General features: G+C 35.8%; 1 protein-coding gene and 1 long non-coding RNA gene across 2 annotated transcripts in view; one reads left to right on the top strand and one right to left on the bottom strand.

The window, feature by feature from the left end:
- Positions 1–20,213, top strand: part of LOC107932318 (disease resistance protein TAO1) — a 46,572-nt gene that overhangs the window by 22,093 nt on the left and 4,266 nt on the right. The window lies entirely within an intron of this gene.
- Positions 1,644–2,777, bottom strand: LOC107932367 (uncharacterized). Its single transcript, XR_001693371.2, has 2 exons — positions 2,243–2,777; positions 1,644–1,950 (listed from the first exon to the last, which is right to left on the bottom strand). It is a non-coding gene; the product is annotated as an uncharacterized lncRNA (long non-coding RNA).

The following is a 20,213-nucleotide window of genomic DNA, read 5'->3' as shown; positions in this document are numbered from 1 at the left end:
TCCTACTGGCATGTATGTAGAACTTGTCATTCCTTCAATTTCTTTAACGAGCTGTCTATTTTATCTTTTGCAAACTATAAACTGATCGGATCATCACTATTCATTTTTTCTTTAATTTCTTCATTCATTCTCTTGTTTACATGTAGTTGTAGAGAGAATGCTGTCCTGCTATTGTCCATTCAAGTTTATGTACCAGGTTGAAGTTTGAATCCAAAACTTTAATATTATACTGTAAGAGATACGACATGAACACTTAAACTTCAAATAGTTATTTCAGGACTGTCTGATTGATCCCACATTTATGGTAATATACCAAATCAAACAAGAAATATCAACTAGAAACACACAAAAAAAAAAGAGAAATCCTGAGTAGGAAGGCTGTCAGTTTCTAATTCTATGCGTAATGCTGTTTACCCTTCTCCTTATTTATTGTGTTATCATGTTGCAAAGTTTTTAATTTTATCTGCTTATTTTTGGACCAATATCTGATTCTGTTTTGCTTATAGGTTCCTCCAGCACATTTGAATCCTGAATCTTCTAATCATATGGGTGCTTTGGGAGACGTGGAGATTTTGTGGCCCAGAAAAGTTGGTTAGATTATTTGCTCCAAAGTAATGGCTGCAAGCTACTATTTCATGAATTTATTGTTTCTTTGAGTTATATTGAAGATAATTTTTAGCATTTCATTTATTCTCAACCTTTGATGTCACAGCTGTCATCATCAACAGATAGGAGGTTTCTCAACACAATGCTAACGCGCTCAATAAAATATTTCAAAATCATGCTAACTTTGCTGACCAATTTCGATTCAACAATCAAGAGTTTCAAAGCAACATTATGAATGCAGTTGCTGAAATTTACTGAAGATTAGAAACCGATCTGAATAAGCTTGAGCTAACTGATATCGATGATATGTTGGTAAGGGTGAAAGACATGGAGATCCCCTGATTGGAACTTTCATGGCTAAAGGATAACTTGGCAAAGACTCGTCAAACATTGGAGGATCAAGCAGAGATAAAGAAATTGCGAGAAACTATCCGAGAAGCCAATTTGAAGTTGGCTAGGTTAAAGAAGAAACAACGGCTAGAGTAATTGCTGCTTCACGTTATTTTGTTCAAGTGATGCATACATGGTACTTTTTGTGAACATTGATTACCCTAGTAAATTCAGATTAGAGAAAGTGTTTTGATGAGATGAGATTTTTCAGGTAAGAATTATTCAAATAAGAAATTTCCAAATCCAAATTGGATGAGAGTTTTTAAATTTGAAGAGGAACTTTTATGTTGGATGAGGGTTTTTAAGTTGATTCTTCCATTAATAGTAGTTTGGTTATGAATGATACTATACGTGCACTTAGATGACATATAAAAGGCAAAAGTTAAAATCATATGAATAAGAAAAAAGATTAAAAAATTAGGTTTTTTATCCGAGTTGGTTATGTGTATTAATTTAATTTAATTACATTTATTTACTTGAAAAATTAATTTGAATATATTGAAAAAAATAAAATATAAAAAATAATTGTATAAAATAAAAATTCATAATTTTCTTGATATATATTAAGTTATATATTAATTTTATGCAATAAACCATTTTAATTAAATTTTTACTTTTAATATTATTTTAAACATAAAAAGTAAATATTAACTGTAATAGGCCCAATTTGCCCGGCCCATAATAAAAAAAATATAAACCAAGCATAATTAAAGTCCATGTCCAGACTACAGCAAAATTAACAGAGCCTATTAAAAATTAAACCCAAATGGCCCAAATACCCCGGCCCAATTACATTTAAACCCAAAACGAAAATTTTCTGAAACCCCTAGGGTTTCCAGAATTCTCAGCGCCGCAGCCCGCAGGCTCCCCTCCACGCAGCGCCATTCTCCCTAGCAACGTGCGCCTCCGCACGGCCACCTCCGTGCCGCCACGTCAGCCCCCGTACGATCGTACCTGCGCGCAAACAAACAAAGCACAGCAGAGAACAGAAACGAATTGTATTTTTTTATTTTCATTTTTATCTATTATTCTGTTTTTTCGAAGGAGGCTATAAGAACAGAAAACCTTTGTATTTCCTTTTTTTACGGAGATTGAATACAAAAAAAAATATTCAAAGAAAAAGCAAAAAAATTTCGTAAGGTGATTTTTAGATCTTTCTTCGTTTTCCCTTATTTTTCTTTGGTTCTTTTGTTCGTTTTTTAGCGAAAAAATAAAGGAGAAAGTAAGTTTAGAGTGAGGAGCGTACCTGGTGGCCGGCCTCGTGCTCGCTCCGTCGCAATCGGAGTCGTGCATGGGATTCGGAAAGCCTCTGTTATATGATATAGCAGAACGGCGCATAGAGAGAATAGGTAAGTTTTTTTTTAGGTTTGATTTTGAATTGAAACGACTGCAAATTGATTAGCGTTTTTAGTCTATAGACTGACAAGGAACAACGTGGTTTGATGCCGTTTCAATGGCTACAAAAACGACACTGTATTGATTATAACCGCCGACCCGACCCAATACCTTAGGGATCCGCGTGTTTTTACGGTGAAAGGTATATTTATGCACTTGGTCCCTCGCGTTTTATAGCGCATAAAAATTGAGTTTTTTTTATTCTTTTAGATTCTGCTGGATATTTTGATATTGTCTCAATCCGGCCCGCGTCACTGCGCTGCGTTTTGGGGGATGGATTAATTTCCCTTATGACCCCTCTTGGTTATCCGCGTGTTGAGTGGGGTCCGCGCCCTTGTTTTATTTTCGAATTGGCTCTTAAATTTCAGTCTTGATTGCGAATCAGTCCTTCTATTATTTTATCCTTAAAATTAGTTATTTCTTTTATCTTTATTATCATTTTTAAGGTTTTTTATCATTATTATTATTGCTATTATTATTATTCCTATTATTTCATGTTGTTTATACCATTATTTTTTATCATTACCTCTCACGATTTTAAGTCTTATATTATTATTGTATGTTAATGTTTTATTTATGTTTTAGTTATTATTTATAAATTCATGGTATTATCATTTTTGACTCATTATTATACATATGTTTTAAAATTTTCGTATTTTTGCTAAAGTTTTATTTTATTATGATATGTGAATATTTAATTGAATTATGCATTCTTAGGATACAATATTATTTTATTATAACTTATTGCGTATAATCTATCAATAATTTTTAAATATATTTTTGTAGCAATTTATATGTATGGATGTTTTATTAAAATATTTTGATATATGGTATTTATTTCAATGTATATTATGGATTTTTAATTCATTAGGTTTTAAGTGTTAATATTTACATGCAACCATTGCTCTTAAGCATACGGTATTGTTTGTTTGTATCAATTGATTATTTGTGTTCATTAGTGTATACTTTGGCCTGCGAATTATCACTTCACATTGTCATTCCATCGCGCTTTATTCGCCTTAAAAGAATTACGTTTAATATCATTTAAGTATCAAAACCAATCTATCCAAAAACTTTCAAAATAACGTGATACTCGAAATTTGGAATCCTCGAGAGAATGGAGCCCTAACGTATTGGGTTCCAATTTTCCTCGTTGAATCTAAATAATCGAAAATTGTCTTTAATTAAAACACATGGATAAAAACTCATTCTCGGGAACTCGATACGTTGTGTCCTAACGTATTGGATGTGACATGTCGTTTTCTCGAAATGAAGATTTTAGAAAAATAATAAGGGCTATATCCAATGCTAGGAATTTTAAGAAATTGTGCCCTAACGTATTGGGTTTCGACTTTTCATCTGACTTAAATCTATTGGATATCCTTTTTAAACTTCACGGCACGAGTTTTGAAAGTCAAAAGACAAGTTATTCTCGAGGACTAAAATGTCGTGTCCTAACGTATTGGGTGCGACATTTTATTACTCTAAGACAAGAAGGTCTTTAGCATTCGCCTAGATTTATACAAGCATCTTTTATAAAATTAACATTAATAAAAAAGGAAGGATCGCATTTTAAAATCTTTTCAAATTCTCGACACTAAGACATTAAACAATTAATTCGGTACCAATTTTGGGCGTTACGAGGGTGCTAACCCTTCCTCGTGCGTAACGACTCCCAAACCTATTTTCTCAAATTTCACAGACCAAAATCATTTTCAATGTGAGCCGATCACACCTTAACAAAGGGTCGGTGGCGACTCCCATTTTCGTTTCGTTTTCAAGTCGACAACTAAATTTTTTAAAAAAAAAAGTGGTTTCGACATTAAGTATGAATAAGAAAGATGGTAAATAAGAAAGATGGTAAAGTAGAATAAAACAAATTTTGAGTTTATAAGACACCCAAAAATATTGTAGTAACACGTGTTCTGTTACGTGTTTTATGTTAAATTATTCAATATAGAGAAAATATAAGGAAAGGCACTTACAACATTTAGTAAAACTAATGTTCAAAATGGCGTGGGTTGTACGTGAATATATGTATTTATATTCTTATTATTTTTAGAAGACATAAAGAGGTATGTATGTACAATATTTATTTTTACACAATCATAAAAAATATATATATGTCCAATGTTTAAAAGATGGAAATGTTGTATATCTATACTTATCTTTTAAGAGATATTTTTTTGGGAAGATTCTCAAAATATAAAATAAAAAATAGGATATTATCTAAAAAATTAGATATTTTAGATAAATATTCTAATTATTAGATATTTATAGAATAAATGGTAAGGATGTTTACATGTGTTAATAATCTAACAACCCCTAAACTTTATAAATAAGGATGGGAGTTTTAATTCTTGCTATGATGTAAAAAGAGAGTCATAAGCAAGAGGTGTGAGAGGTAATTGTAAAGAAGAAAAATGTAGTAAGGTAAATGTGTGTCATATTGTAAATGTATTGTGTATTACTAAAATGGTTCTCTTCTCTTGTACTTGTAATTGTAATATTTATACCGTAAGACATGAACACTTTAAACTTTAAATAGTTATAATCGTATATAAACCCAAGTCGTTCAATTTCTAGTCATCAATTGTCTTTCTTGAGTCAAAAGAAATCATATCATGTCATCAAAATAGATATCGTGTTCATCAAGAAAGTTATTACTGATCGAAATTTATTCATCTTAAACTAAAAGATGACAGTAATTCATGGAGACTATTCCTTGCATGGGAGAAATAATTTTGCATGAAAGTGGGTGCAATATCATGAACAATATTTATTGATGTGAAGAATAATTTGTATAAATCTGATAAAGTATTCGAGTGAGATGATTCGATTAATTTAAAAGATTTCCAAGATTTCAAACAGGGAAAATTATTATGGTTTTCCTTACAAGAACAAGTTGCCAAGTACATTTTGAATAGATCAAGGGAAAACATCCTGCTTCTCGTGGTTCCTCTATTAGGAAAAAAAATCTATTCCATTCAATAAAAATACATAAAAATTCTTCATATATATTGGCAATCTACAATCTTTGACTTTTCAAAGATATTTGTGTCAGAGATTTGGCACCGAAAATCTAAGCATTTAAGGCATAGATTTTTGGGTTGAAATTTGGCTTGGGATAATTGCAAATTTGGTCCCTAATTGTATAGAGACTTTGCAAGTTAATCCTTGAGCTTCAACTATAAATAGGCCTTGCTATTTCTCATTTTCACCATCCCACAAATGCCATTCTCTACTTAAGGCATTATTCTCTCTCCTTATTTGTAAAATTTCACTTGTATTTTGGAGTGAAATATATTTGGTAGTGCCCGAGGACGTAGGCAAAATTTGCTGAACCTCGTTAAAATTCTAGTGTTCTTTATTGTTTATTTTGCATATTTTGCGAGTGTGATTGTAGTGATTTATTGTTCTATTAAATTACGATAGAGGGATATTCTAGCTAGGAAAGATCTGGTACTTAAGCGATCCTCGTGATCCACCTCTCTTTCCTGGGAATTGAACTTAGTGTGATTTTTTAGTACAATAATTTTACTCTTTTACACGCTTCCGCGCAACAATTGGTATCAGAGCTAGATTCGTACTTGGGGAATACAACCGTTTGCGATACTATTTATGTATACGGTATTGCTCATCCACGGCACTATTCACGTAGACGGTACTGTTCACATTTACAATAGTTAGGATCGAGGAGAAGAATGGCAGAGGCATCGTCATCAACAAAGACTACCGTGACCAATGCAAAATTTGAAGTAGAGAAATTTGATGGTACCAATAATTTTGGCATGTGGCAATGTAAGATCCTGGATGTCTTATGTCAGCAAGAGTTGGATATAGCTATTGAAGAAAAACCTGACAAGATGGATGACAAGGAGTGGGCCAAGATCAATAGACAGGCGTGTGGTACAATCCGCCTATGTTTGGCCAAAGAGCAGAAGTACTCTGTCATAAGGGAGACATCAGCGAAGAAGTTGTGGGATACACTAGAAGAAAAGTTTCTAACGAAAAGTCTTGAAAATAGGCTTTATATGAAAAAGAAACTTTTTCGATTCACATATGCACCCGGTATGTCGATGAATGACCATGTGAACTCATTCAATAAAATTTTAGCAGACTTGCTAAATTTGGATGAGAAGTTTGAAGATGAAGACAATGCATTATTATTGTTGAATTCTCTTCCCGATGAATATGATCATCTTACCACCATATTGCTTCATGGGAAGGATACGATCACATTTGATGCAGTCTGCAGTGCGTTGTATAGATCTGAGACTCGAAAAAAAGATAAAAGAGATCACAGAGATGCAACTGAAGAAGCCTTAGCAGTAAGAGGTCGTTCACACAGCAACAAACCTGGTAGAAGGGGCAAGTCCAAAGGGAGACCCACCAAAGATGAATGTGCTTTTTGTCGTGAGAAAAGGCATTGGAAAAAGAATTGTCCTAAGTTACAAAAGGGCAAGGCTATTTCTAATGCATGTGTAGCGAAGCATGATGAGGAGTCAGACTTTAGCTTGGTTGGCATGGCAATGACATATCATACAGATGAGTGGATATTGGATTCGGGATGTACTTACCATATGTGTCCTAATAAGGACTGGTTTTCTAGTCTTGAAGAACTAGAAGGTGGAGTTGTTTTTATGGGCAATGACAGTGCCTGTAAGACAATGGGAGTAGGTACAATCAAATTAAAGAATCACGACGACTCAATCCAAGTCTTGACAGATGTTCGCTATGTACCTAGCTTGAAGAAAAATCTCATCTCATTAGGGGTCCTAGAATCTAAAGGGCTTACAGTCACTTTGAGAGATGGATTACTAAAGGTAGTAGCTGGGGTATTGACGGTGATGAAAGGCACTAGAAGAAATAACTTGTACTATTTAAATGGAAGTACAGTTATTGGATCAACATCAACAGCTTCTAGGAAAGATGCAGATTCAGAGGCTACCAGTTTATGGCATAGGCGATTGGGACATGCTGGTGAAAAAGCTTTGTAGACTTTGGCGAAGCAAGGCTTGTTGAAAGGTGAAAATTCTTGCAAATTGGAATTCTGTGAACATTGTGTTCTGGGCAAGCAGACGAGGGTAAAATTTGGTTCAGCAATTCACAGTACGGAAGGAATTCTGGACTACGTTCACAGTGACGTGTGGGGACCTACCAAAGTGGCTTCTTTGGGAGGTATGCACTATTTTGTTACTTTTGTTGATGATTATTCAAGAAAAGTATGGGTGTATCTAATGAAAAGAAAAAGTGAAGTTTTGGATGCATTTCTGAAGTGGAAGAAGATGGTGGAGACTCAGACTGGTCGAAAGGCCAAACGACTTCGATCAGATAATGGTACTGAGTACAAAAATGATCCATTTCTACAAGTATGTCAAGATGAGGGCATTGTGCGACACTTCACTGTTCGGGATACACCACAGCAGAATGGGGTGGCAGAACGTATGAATCGGACTATACTGGAGAAAGTTCGATGTATGTTGTCCAATGCTGGATTGGGCAAGGAATTTTGGGCTGAGGCAGTTACATATGCGTGCCATCTAATCAACCGGTTGCCATCAGCTGCAATAAATGGAAAAACTCCTATAGAGGTGTGGACTGGTAAACCTGCTACTGATTATGATTCTTTACATGTTTTTGGTTCCACTGCATATTATCATGTAAAAGAATCTAAGTTAGACCCAAGATCAAAGAAAGCATTATTCATGGGTATAACGGGTGGAGTAAAAGGATACCGTCTCTGGTGTCCTGATACAAGGAAGATTGTTTTCAGTAGAGATGTGACTTTTGATGAATCAACCATGATGAAGAACAAAGATTCACAAAAGGATGACAAAATCAGTGGCACTTTGTAGCAGGTGGAGCTTGAAAAGGTTAATGATGATCCAGCTAATACTGAAGGAACAAATGATGAAGAAGTTTTGACCCAAGAACTTCCACAGCAACAAGATTCAATTGCATATAGGAGGCCAAGAAGAGAGATTCGTAAGCCTGCTCGCTTTGATGATATAGTGGCCTATGCACTTCCAATTGCAGATGATGATGTTCCTTCTACTTACACAGAAGCAATAAGTAACCCTGATGGTGTAAAGTGGAAGTAAGCTATGAATGAAGAAATGCAGTCTCTTCATAAAAATAGGACTTGGGAGTTGGTGACACTACCCAAGGGAAAGAAGGCAATTGGATGCAAATGGGTATATGCAAAAAAGGAATGATTTCCTGGTAAAAATGAAATTCGATACAAGGCTAGATTGGTAGCAAAGGGTTACGCTCAGAAAGAAGGAATAGACTACAATGAAGTGTTTTCTCCAGTTGTGAAGCATTCGTCTATTCGGATTTTGCTAGCCTTGGTTGCGCAATATGACCTTGAACTAGTTCAGCTTGATGTGAAGACGGCTTTTTTACACGGTGATTTGGAAGAGGAAATCTATATGACTCAGCCTGATGGATTCAAGGTTGCTGATAAAGAAAATTGGGTTTGCAAACTGACGAAGTCGCTTTATGGATTGAAACAATCTCCGAGGCAATGGTACAAGCGATTTGATCAGTTCATGAAAGGGCAAAAGTACACAAGAAGTAAATTTGATCATTGCATGTATTTTCAGAAGCTACAAGTAGGAACTTTCATATACTTGCTCTTATATGTTGATGATATGCTGATAGTATCTAAGAGTAAAGTTGAGATTGAGAAATTGAAGACTCAACTCAATCTTGAATTTGAGATGAAAGATCTAGGTGAAGCTAAGAAGATTCTTGGCATGGAAATATGTAGAGATAGAGCTCAAGGCAGAGTTAGTTTGTCTCAGAAGCAGTATTTGAAGAAAGTACTACAGCAGTTTGGCATGAACGAGCAGACAAAACCTGTAAGTACTCCGTTGGCTTCTCATTTCAAGCTTTCTGCACAACTATCTCCTTCGACGAATACGGAACAAGAATGCATGTTACAAGTTCCGTATTCTAATGCAGTGGGTAGCTTGATGTATGCAATGGTGTGTACAAGACCCGACATTTCACAAGCAGTTAGTATAGTGAGCAGGTATATGCATAATCCTGGAAAAGGACATTGGCAAGCTGTGAAATGGATTCTACGGTATATTTTGAAGACCGTGGATGTTGGATTACTGTTCAAGCAGGATACTACACTTGGTAAAGGTGTTATTGGGTACGTTGATTCTGACTATGCCGGTGATTTGGACAAACGAAGATCAACCACCGGTTATGTGTTTACACTTGCTGGAGGACCAATAAGTTGGAAGTCTACACTACAGTCTACAGTTGCATTGTCAACCACAGAAGCCGAATACATGGCTGTAACAGAGGTTGTAAAGGAAGCTATTTGGTTACAAGGTATGGTTAAAACCTTGGGATTGGTTCAGGAGCATATTGACGTGTATTGTGATAGTCAAAGAGCTATTCATTTAGCAAAGAATCAAGTCTATCATGCACGTACAAAGCATATCGACGTACGATTCCATTTTGCGCGGGAAATTATTGATGAGGGGAAAATTCGTCTTCAGAAGATCAAGACTACAGATAATCCCGCAGATATGATGACCAAGGTGGTAACAACAATCAAGTTCGAACATTGTTTGAACTTGATCAATATCCTGCAAGTTTAACAGTTGAAGAAGGCACTATCAAGTATTGTTGTCAAAGGTAGAAAGAATTGTGTGAAGATAAGATTATCCTAATCAAATCTTCAAGGTGGAGATTATTGGCAATTTACAATCTTTGACTTTTCAAAGATATTTGTGTCAGAGATTTGGCACCGAAAATCTAAGCATTTAAGGCATGGATTTTTGGGTTGAAATTTGGCTTGGGATAATTGCAAATTTGGTCCCTAATTGTATAGAGACTTTGCAAGTTAATCCTTGAGCTTCAACTATAAATAGGCCTTGCTATTTCTCATTTTCACCATCCCACAAATGCCATTCTCTACTTAAGGCATTATTCTCTCTCCTTATTTGTAAAATTTCACTTGTATTTTGGAGTGAAATATATTTGGTAGTGCCCGAGGACGTAGGCAAAATTTGCTGAACCTCATTAAAATTCTAGTGTTATTTATTGTTTATTTTGGATAATTTGCGAGTGTGATTGTAGTGATTTATTGTGCTATTAAATTACAATAGAGGGATATTCTGGCTAGGAAAGATCTGGTACTTAAGCGATCCTCGTGATCCACCTCTCTTTCCTGGGAATTGAACTTAGTGTGATTTTTTAGTACAATAATTTTACTCTTTTACACGCTTCCGCGCAACAATATATGTTTAAAAATATTAAATAGTTCTTTGCTTGTTGCCTTTAGAATGAAATTTTTTATCAATTACTTATCTAATACTTTTACCAAAGGATTTTACTTATGGACAAAACTCCTTGAAATATTAGAGAATTGATTATCATCACGGCTACCAACTCACATCAGTTTGGATTTGACATAAATCTTCGAGAAGGCATGATGAGGTAAGAATATAGTCTCTTAAAAACTAAATATTTAAATCAGAACACCCAATTGATATTTGTTCGATATTTTAAGAGAATTTTTATGAACAAGTCCATATAATAAAATGAATTAGTGTTCCACCATAAAAGAGACATGATCCTATTCGAATAATTACACACTTGATTAAAGGGATCAGCTAAATTTTAGTTATGAAGTCACAACAATAAAATTGATAATTAAACGTTGGAGAAAGAATTAATTTGTTTCACTACGTTTTGGATAATAGTGCTACTCGATCTAGACTTTAGACCATGAGCTTGTTAGTACTTATCAACCATTTGGTGCTCAACCTTTTTGTTAACATTATTATTTGAATAATTAGCAATTGTTAGACATAATGATAAGACATATTATACTTTTAAAAAAATATAGATCTAAATTTTAAAAATGATATTATTGAAAAAAATAATCACGAAAAAATATTATTTGAATCGAGTTCTTCCTAAAATATTGTGAACCAAAAAATTTGAAGGCTGTAACGAGGGATTCCACTTTGCATTACCAACAATGTAAACCTTAACCTTATCCCATCCTCTTTACTACTTTTATTGCACTGAAATTGGTTGGCCCACGCATTTATTATGTAATTTTGTTGAATCCCCTCTTTAATTGCTAATGGTCTAAAGTCTTGGAACGTAAGCATGACTCCAAAATGAAACGTAATTGAAACGCGTTTTCTAGTACCACTATTTTCCGCACCAATTACTTGGGAATTATCCTCCTCTTCTTATGTCCTCTATATTAAATGTGAAAAAATTCAATATTTATTTAATTATATTAATTTTTTTAATTACAATAACAAGTAAAGCTCGAATAACTAACGCAAGTAGCGCGATTCAAATCTAGGCCATATTTGGGTTTATGAATAACCTTAATCATCAAGTCATTACATGAGGTTCTCTAAGCACGTCAAATTTGATAATTCATATATGTGAATTGTTTTTCTTTAATTATATTAAAATTTTAAAATAGTGTTGCGGAAAGGATCGATTCGAGAACTCCGATATGACTACAAGTAAATTGACCGGAACGAAAAATAAAGTGAACACAAGGATTTACGTGGTTCGGCTTTAATGCCTACGTCCACGGGCAGAGGCGAAAAGAAATTTCACTATAACAAGATGAAGATTACAAGTGTTTTACACTCAAGACACAACCCGAGAACCTCACAACTCTCAACCCCTATAGAAAACCCGAAAGCTAAAATCCTAGCTTTCAAAGAACAAGCTTTGCTCTCTCTTGGTTTGGGATGATCAATATGGCTAATGAACCTCTCTATTTATAAGAGAGTTCAAGGACATAATTGTCCAAAACTTTGGCAAAGATTTGTGGTTGAAAATGGACACCAACAACCATCCACTAATCCACTACCACCAACAACCCACTACCAACAACAACAATCCACTACCAATTTTAAGCCATTTCTTAACAAATCTCCACCTTGGCTTGAAATTTACCAAGCTGAACATCATAGTGAATTCCTCGAACTGGATCACCTCTTCCAAACGCCTCTCTGGCGCTAATCAATCCCGAATACCTATCAAGTCCAAGCAATGCTTGAACTTATATGCAGGGATCACCTTAGTTAACATATCTGCAGGATTCTTCTCGGTAGCAACCTTGCTGATAACAATGTCACCTTGCGTAACATGTTCCCGAACAAAATGATATCTGACATCAATGTGTTTGGTCCGTTCATGAAACATCTGATTTTTAGTCAGATGTATGGCACTCTGGCTATCGCAAAATACAACAGTGAAATCCTGTTGTAAACCCAAACTGCTTACTAGACCTTTCATCCACAATGCTTCTTTCACTGCTTCTGCTAACGCCATATATTCCGCCTCAGTCGTAGATAAGGCTACGGTAGACTGTAACACAGCTTTCCAACTAATGGCTCCTCCAGAATAAGTGAAAACATAACCCGTCAGAGATCTTCTTTTGTCCAGATCTCCAGCATAATCAGAGTCCACATAGCCCGTGACACTGCTAGTGCAGTCACTCTGATCATATACCAAGCATAAATCTGCAGAACCTCTCAAGTACCTGAGAATCCATTTCACGGCCTGCCAGTGTTCCTTGCCAGGACAACTCATGTATCTGCTGACCACACTAACTGCATGTGAAATGTCTGGACGAGTGCAAACCATTGCATACATCACGCTTCCAACTGCACTCGAGTATGGAATGTGAGACATTTGCTGCTTTTCTTCATCAGATTGTGGTGACAACTCTGCAGAGAGTTTGAAATGTGGTGCCAACGGAGTACTCACAGTTTTCGCTTTATCCATGCCGAAGCGTTGAAGAACCTTTTCAATGTAGTTCTTCTGCGACACACGAAGCTTGCCCGCCTTGCGATCTCTGTGAATATCCATGCCCAAAATTTTCTTGGCAGCACCCAGATCCTTCATCTCGAACTCACCACTCAACTGCGACTTTAACTTGTTGATTTCCGACATGTTTTTGGAAGCAATTAACATGTCATCAACATACAGCAACAAATAAATGTGCGAACCATCTGAGAGCTTCCGATGATAGACACAAGCATCATAGTCACATCTTGTGTAACCATGCTGAATCATGAAGCTATCAAACCGCTTGTACCACTGCCTTGGGGATTGTTTCAATCCATATAAAGACTTCTTTAATAGACAGACATGGTCTTCTTTACCAGGAACTGTAAAACCCTCTGGTTGACGCATGTAGATTGTTTCCTCGAGCTCACCATGCAAGAACGCCGTTTTTACGTCAAGCTGCTCAAGTTCTAGATCAGACTTGGCCACCATGGCAAGTAATACACGAATGGAAGAATGCTTTACGACTGGGGAGAAAACTTCATTGTAGTCAATCCCCTCTTTCTGAGTGAAGCCTTTAGCAACCAATCGTGCCTTGAATCTAGTTGCTTCAACCCCTAGGATGCCTTCCTTTTTCTTGAAGACCCATTTGCAACCAACTATCTTCTGGTTACTTGGCGGCTTAACCAACTCCCAAGTATGGTTCTTGTGAAGAGATTCTATCTCCTCACTCATAGCAATTGCCCACTGTGCCGACTCATCACACGTGACAGCCTCATTATAACTGGAAGGTTCTATACCAATGGACTCCGCCACACTGAGCGCGAAAGACACCAGATTAGCGTAACGCGGATTTGGTTTGATTTGTCTCTTCGTTCTTCCAGTGGCAATGCTATATGGTTTTTCTTGAGGTGACTCATCTTCATCGGAATCTTGCACCTCAACTTGATCATCCTGGACTGAAGTACCTTCCGTAGGAATTGGAGCGTCCACCTGACACTCCACCTGCTTCTCAACACCGTGATCTCCCATTCTATCTGACTCCTCCTTTTCCCGGGAATTTGTGGTGGATCGAAGCATGGATGACTCATCAAAAGTCACATCTCTGCTGATGATGAACTTGGACGAAACCGGATCAGGACACCACAACCTGTATCCTTTCACCCCTTGGCCGTATCCAAGAAATATGCATTTCTTCGCCCTCGGTTTGAGTTTTCCCTCATTTACATGAGCATACGCAGGGCAGCCAAACACTCTTAAACCAGAGTAATCAGCAGGAGAACCAGACCATACTTCCTCAGGAGTCTTCAGCTCAATAGCTGTTGACGGAGATCTGTTAACCAAATAACAAGCAGTATTAACAGCTTCAGCCCAAAATTCTTCACCGAGCCCAGCATTTGATCGCATGCAACGAGCTCGCTCCAAGAGAGTTCTATTCATGCGTTCTGCAACTCCATTTTGTTGTGGTGTTCGACGAACAGTGCGGTGTCTCACTATTCCTTCATTTTTGCAGAACTCATTGAATTCACCTGAGCAAAACTCCAAGCCATTATCCGTCCGGAATCGCTTGATCTTCTTTCCTGTTTGATTTTCGATCAAAGCTTTAAATTGCTTGAAGTTGATGAGAACCTCATACTTGCTCTTCAGAAAATACACCCAAACCTTTCTCGAGTAATCATCGATAAAGGTAAGCAGATATCTGTAACCACCTTTAGAAATTGTCGGAGAAGGCCCCCAAAGGTCAGAATGGAAGTAATCCACTGTGCCTTTTGTCTTGTGAATCCCAGTGCTGAACTTTACCCGAGTCTGCTTACCGAAGACGCAGTGCTCACAGAAATTCAACTTTCCTGTACACTGCCCAGACAATAATCCTCGTTTGCTTAGCACCGATAAGCCTCTCTCGCTCATATGCCCGAGCCGCATATGCCATAACTTCGTGGTGTCAGAATCTAGATCATCTGATGATGACACTCCCGCAACACCTGTAACCGAGGAACCATCGAGGAAGTAAAGGCCCCGCTCCAAATTACCACGTATCACAGTCAAAGCACCCGAGAATACCTTGAGAACTCCACCTTCAGCAGAGTACCGAAAGCCTTTCTTGTCCAACGTACTCAAAGAGATCAAATTTTTCTTCATTTCTGGAATGTGCCGAACATCAGTTAGAGTTCTAACAATACCGTCAAACATCTTTATACGAACTGTTCCAATCCCCATGACTTGACATGCGTGGTCATTTCCCATTAGTACTGAACCAGAATGCTTCTCGTATGTTGAGAATGCATCTTTCGAAGTACTTATATGAAATGTAGCTCCCGTATCAAGAATCCATCTCCCACCAGCGTAAGAGTCGGATACTGCAAGAACGATCTCGGCATCACTTGAAGAATCTGCATCAGCTACATTCGCACGATCATTTTGTTGCTCCTGTGATTCTGATTTCTCCTTCCTTTTCGGACAATCTACCTTCATGTGCCCGTACTTCTTACAGTAGTAGCACTGTATTCTCTTCTTGGACTGCGATCTAGGATGGCTTTTACTTGAACTTCCACCCTTTGCCTTGGATCTTCCTCGAGCAACCAAGCCTTCGCCTTCATTGTTTTCGACCACCTTACCAGTGATTTTCTTCCTCAACTCACTGGAACTTAAGGCATTTTCACCTCCTCTAGAGTCAGGTCATCACGACCGTACATCATTGTATCAACAAAATTCTCATACGAGGGAGGCAAAGAACACAAAACAATTATTGCTTGGTCCTCATCATCGATTTTGTTATCGATATTATTCAAATCCATGATAATGGAATTGAATTTATCCAGGTGCTGGGAAACAGGTGTACCTTCCTCCATCTTCAGGGCATAGAGTCTTTGCTTGAGGTAGAGCCGGTTCGTCAATGACTTCGTCATGTACTTGCTCTCTAACCGGAGCCACAAACCGGACGCGGTTTTCTCATCCGCTACTTCTCGTAGCACTTCATCTCCTAGACATAGCAGAATAGCACTATGTGCTCTTTCTAGCATGTCATCCTTTTGCTCTTCCGAAAGCGTGCTTGGTAATTTATCTTTACCAGACAATGCTTTTAGCAATCCTTGTTGAACCAGCACTGCCCGCATCTTGATGCGCCATAAACTGAAACTATTTTTCCCGGTAAATTTCTCGACATCATACTTAGTCGATGAAACACTTGTAGCCATAATTTGGAACCTTTGAATGAATGATAATATTTTCTTCCTGATGTGAAAGATCAGACAAAGCTGCAGTCACAGGGCAATTCAGAAAATATTATCACTCCTTCAACTACGCTCTGATACCAATTTGTTGCGGAAAGGATCGATTCGAGAACTCCGATATGACTACAAGTAAATTGACCGGAACGAAAAATAAAGTGAACACAAGGATTTACGTGGTTCGGCTTTAATGCCTACGTCCACGGGCAGAGGCGAAAAGAAATTTCACTATAACAAGATGAAGATTACAAGTGTTTTACACTCAAGACACAACCCGAGAACCTCACAACTCTCAACCCCTATAGAAAACCCGAAAGCTAAAATCCTAGCTTTCAAAGAACAAGCTTTGCTCTCTCTTGGTTTGGGATGATCAATATGGCTAATGAACCTCTCTATTTATAAGAGAGTTCAAGGACATAATTGTCCAAAACTTTGGCAAAGATTTGTGGTTGAAAATGGACACCAACAACCATCCACTAATCCACTACCACCAACAACCCACTACCAACAACAACAATCCACTACCAATTTTAAGCCATTTCTTAACAAATAGATATGGTAAGAATATTCGTTGCATTTTCCACACCAAATGGACCAAATGTTGAGCACCAAATGGACCGTAAGCATGAGTCCGAGATGAAAAGCGATTGAAACGCGTTTTCTAGTACCAATATTTTCCACACCAAATACTTCGGAATTATTCTTCTTCTCTTATGTCCCTCTCAATTCACATTTTCAATTTACTTTAATGTGCAATATAAGTGAATTTTTATTTTTATTATTTTTTAGTCTTTAAAAATTTATTTATTTTAGATAACACGAACAAATCAAATAAAAAATTGATGATCTGATCAATTTAATCACCAATTCTTTTCCAAAAACAATTAATTCTTCATTCATGCATAGATACTAAAATTGTCTCTTTACTATACCGAGCTTGAATGTTTAATGTGATGTCTATGTGATATATGTGGTTGTGGTTTAATTATTGAGTGTATCCACCAAGGTATTAGCCGGTAAAAGTATCATGGAGATCATTCTATTGAGAGTCAAATTGTATTTAACCCATTTTATTTAAAAACAAGCAAATTAGTCCATATACATTAGATAAAAGAACAAATTTATCATTTCTATTAAAAATGTCATTCATTTTTGTTGTTAAAAACTAACGTGAATGACGAAATAACCAGATAGTTGCATGTGGCTTGTCTTATATACTTCATGTTGATTACATGGATCAATTTTTAACAATAACAATAGATAATTTTTTTAACAAATGAATAATTTTTTTAACAAATGAACTAATTTACTTTTTAATCTAATATACAAAAACTAATTTACTATTTTTTAAGTAGAGGAAGCAAAATATAATATGACTTAAAATACAGAACCTTCATAATATTTTTACTAATATTAGCCTGAAGATGATGTCTATATATGTGTTGTGTTAGCTATAACCATCAAGTTAATCAATACATTGTATTTGTCAAGCAAAATTAATAATATAGAATACGTAACCCAAGTTGGTAGATTTGGAAAAACACAACATGGCCGACATGAATTTCTTCGGGCAGTTGTATGAACTGGTGGAAGGATTGACCCGCCATGGATTGGGAACTGCCACTTGACTGCTAATAATATCTGCTTTGCCATTCATATATATATATATATGCTGGAACCTTGTTATTACATAAAAAATACAGGACGACTTCATTTTCTTCTTCAATGGCAATGTCAGAAATCTCGCGATGTAGTTATCATGTATTCTTGAGTTTTAAAGGTGAAGATACGCGCAAAAGTTTCACGGATCATCTTTACACAGCTTTGGTGCACTTGGGAATTCAAACATTTAGAGATGATGAGGAAATCGAGAGAGGGAATAACATAAAAGATGAAATTGAAAAAGCAATACTACACCACTCCAAAATTTCTATCGTTGTTTTCTCAAAGAATTATGCTGCATCCACATGGTGTCTTAACGAACTTGTAATGATATTGAAGCACAAGAAATCCTCTAAACATATTGTGTTGCCAGTTTTCTATTATGTGGATCCGAGTCAAGTCAAGAACCAGACGGGAAGTTATGCAGAAGCATTTACCCAACATGAACAAAACTTCGAGTCCGAAACCAACATGTTACGAAGATGGAGGAATGCTTTAAAAGAAGTTGCGGCTATAGGAGGCATGGTTCTACAAGACAGGTACGTTATACACTTAACCAAGTTCCATATGATTACTTCAATCCTTTTCATTAAGACTTGCTAGAGTAGAAAGAAAATTAATAGAAAATATTGTTAGGTAGCGTTTGGAAATTAAAATGGTTACTTCAATCCATTTTAGAGGGTTAATTATAACTCAGATTTTAAATTATTTCTCAAACATTAACATGTTTTAATTAAGTCATTAAAATATTAGTATTGTATCAATGATGTCTTTCTATCAAATAAGTCATCAGCTTAAGCATTAAATGTTAGCTCGAATCTGATATGGGATGTTTTTAAAACACATAGATCAAATTTTAAATACGTTTGCACCTATCACATGAACAACTTGGATTTGACGAGTTAAAAATAAAAAGAAATAGCCTCTTTAATTTAATGACACTATTTGTGGTTTTCTAAGATGTCATTGTTGGTAATGCAAAAGAATATTTTGAATTGCGGAAAATCTTCTGACTGTTGCAGAAAATATTTTTAGAATATTTTCAGTTAGAAAAATCCTTTGTTATTTTTATAAACTAAAACTTTTATTTTACCATTTTGCTCATCAAAAAATAGTATAAATAGGAGGTCATTCTCCTACCTAACATAACAAGAGAAAAACAACTTCTCTATGTTCTCTAAATTATAGTGTTCTGCAAAATTACACGAGAGGGAAATTCTGTATAAGAGACTAGGTTTTAAGTAGGATTGTTTCGAGTATTGTCAATCGTGTTCCATCTTCTTTATTGGGTTTACGAATATTGGAGTATTGTGTTGGGGGGTAATATCCATTACACGATTACACCGATCAGGGCGAATTTGCCTCTAATATTACAGTGGTTCTTCCACAACACAATGATTCTTATTTTATTTACATTCAGTTTGGTCTCCTTAACAATTCTATTTTGCGGTAAAATATTTGCAACAATTATATCCAAGTTATTCGTATAATAGGTCTACACATATTCAAAATATTACAATAAATAAAAAATAAATATATAAATTCTTGTAAATAACATGAATTTATTAAACTTTCACAAAGAGAAAGTTGAAATTTTGAGTATAGGTTGTTTCTCTAATGAATTTCATTAATTTTTATGTTGCTTAATTTATTTGATTTGATTTTGAATGTATCATATATGTTGAAATGTTGCATTAGTTTCTTATTTTTACTTGAACATATAATCTCATAAAAACAATCAAAATATATGCAAGAAAAGAGAAAATACATTAGTAACTTTTACTTAATTTCCAAGATTTTACTATTGAGTTGTATTTTTTAAATTTGCAGGCATGAATCACAATTCATCCAAGATATTGTTAAAGAAGTTCAAAATAAACTTCATCTTATTTCGTTGTATGTCCCTCCTTATTTAGTTGGAATAGATTCTCTCGTGACACAAATTAATCAATGGTTAGAACAAGATGGAGCAAATAAAGTTGGCATTGCAACTATTTGTAGCATTGGAGGCATTGGGAAGACAACCATTGCCAAAGCTGTTTACAATCAAAACATCCCGAGGTTTGAAGGTTATAGTTTCCTTGCTGATGTTAGAGAAACAAGTCAAGATTGCAATGGTTTAGTCCGTTTGCAAAG

This window comes from Gossypium hirsutum, chromosome D03 (genome assembly GCF_007990345.1).
Source record: "Gossypium hirsutum isolate 1008001.06 chromosome D03, Gossypium_hirsutum_v2.1, whole genome shotgun sequence".
Classification (NCBI taxonomy): Eukaryota; Viridiplantae; Streptophyta; class Magnoliopsida; order Malvales; family Malvaceae; genus Gossypium; species Gossypium hirsutum.
Note: the sequence above shows the minus strand (reverse complement) of the source record. Positions and strands in the feature narration are given on the sequence as shown.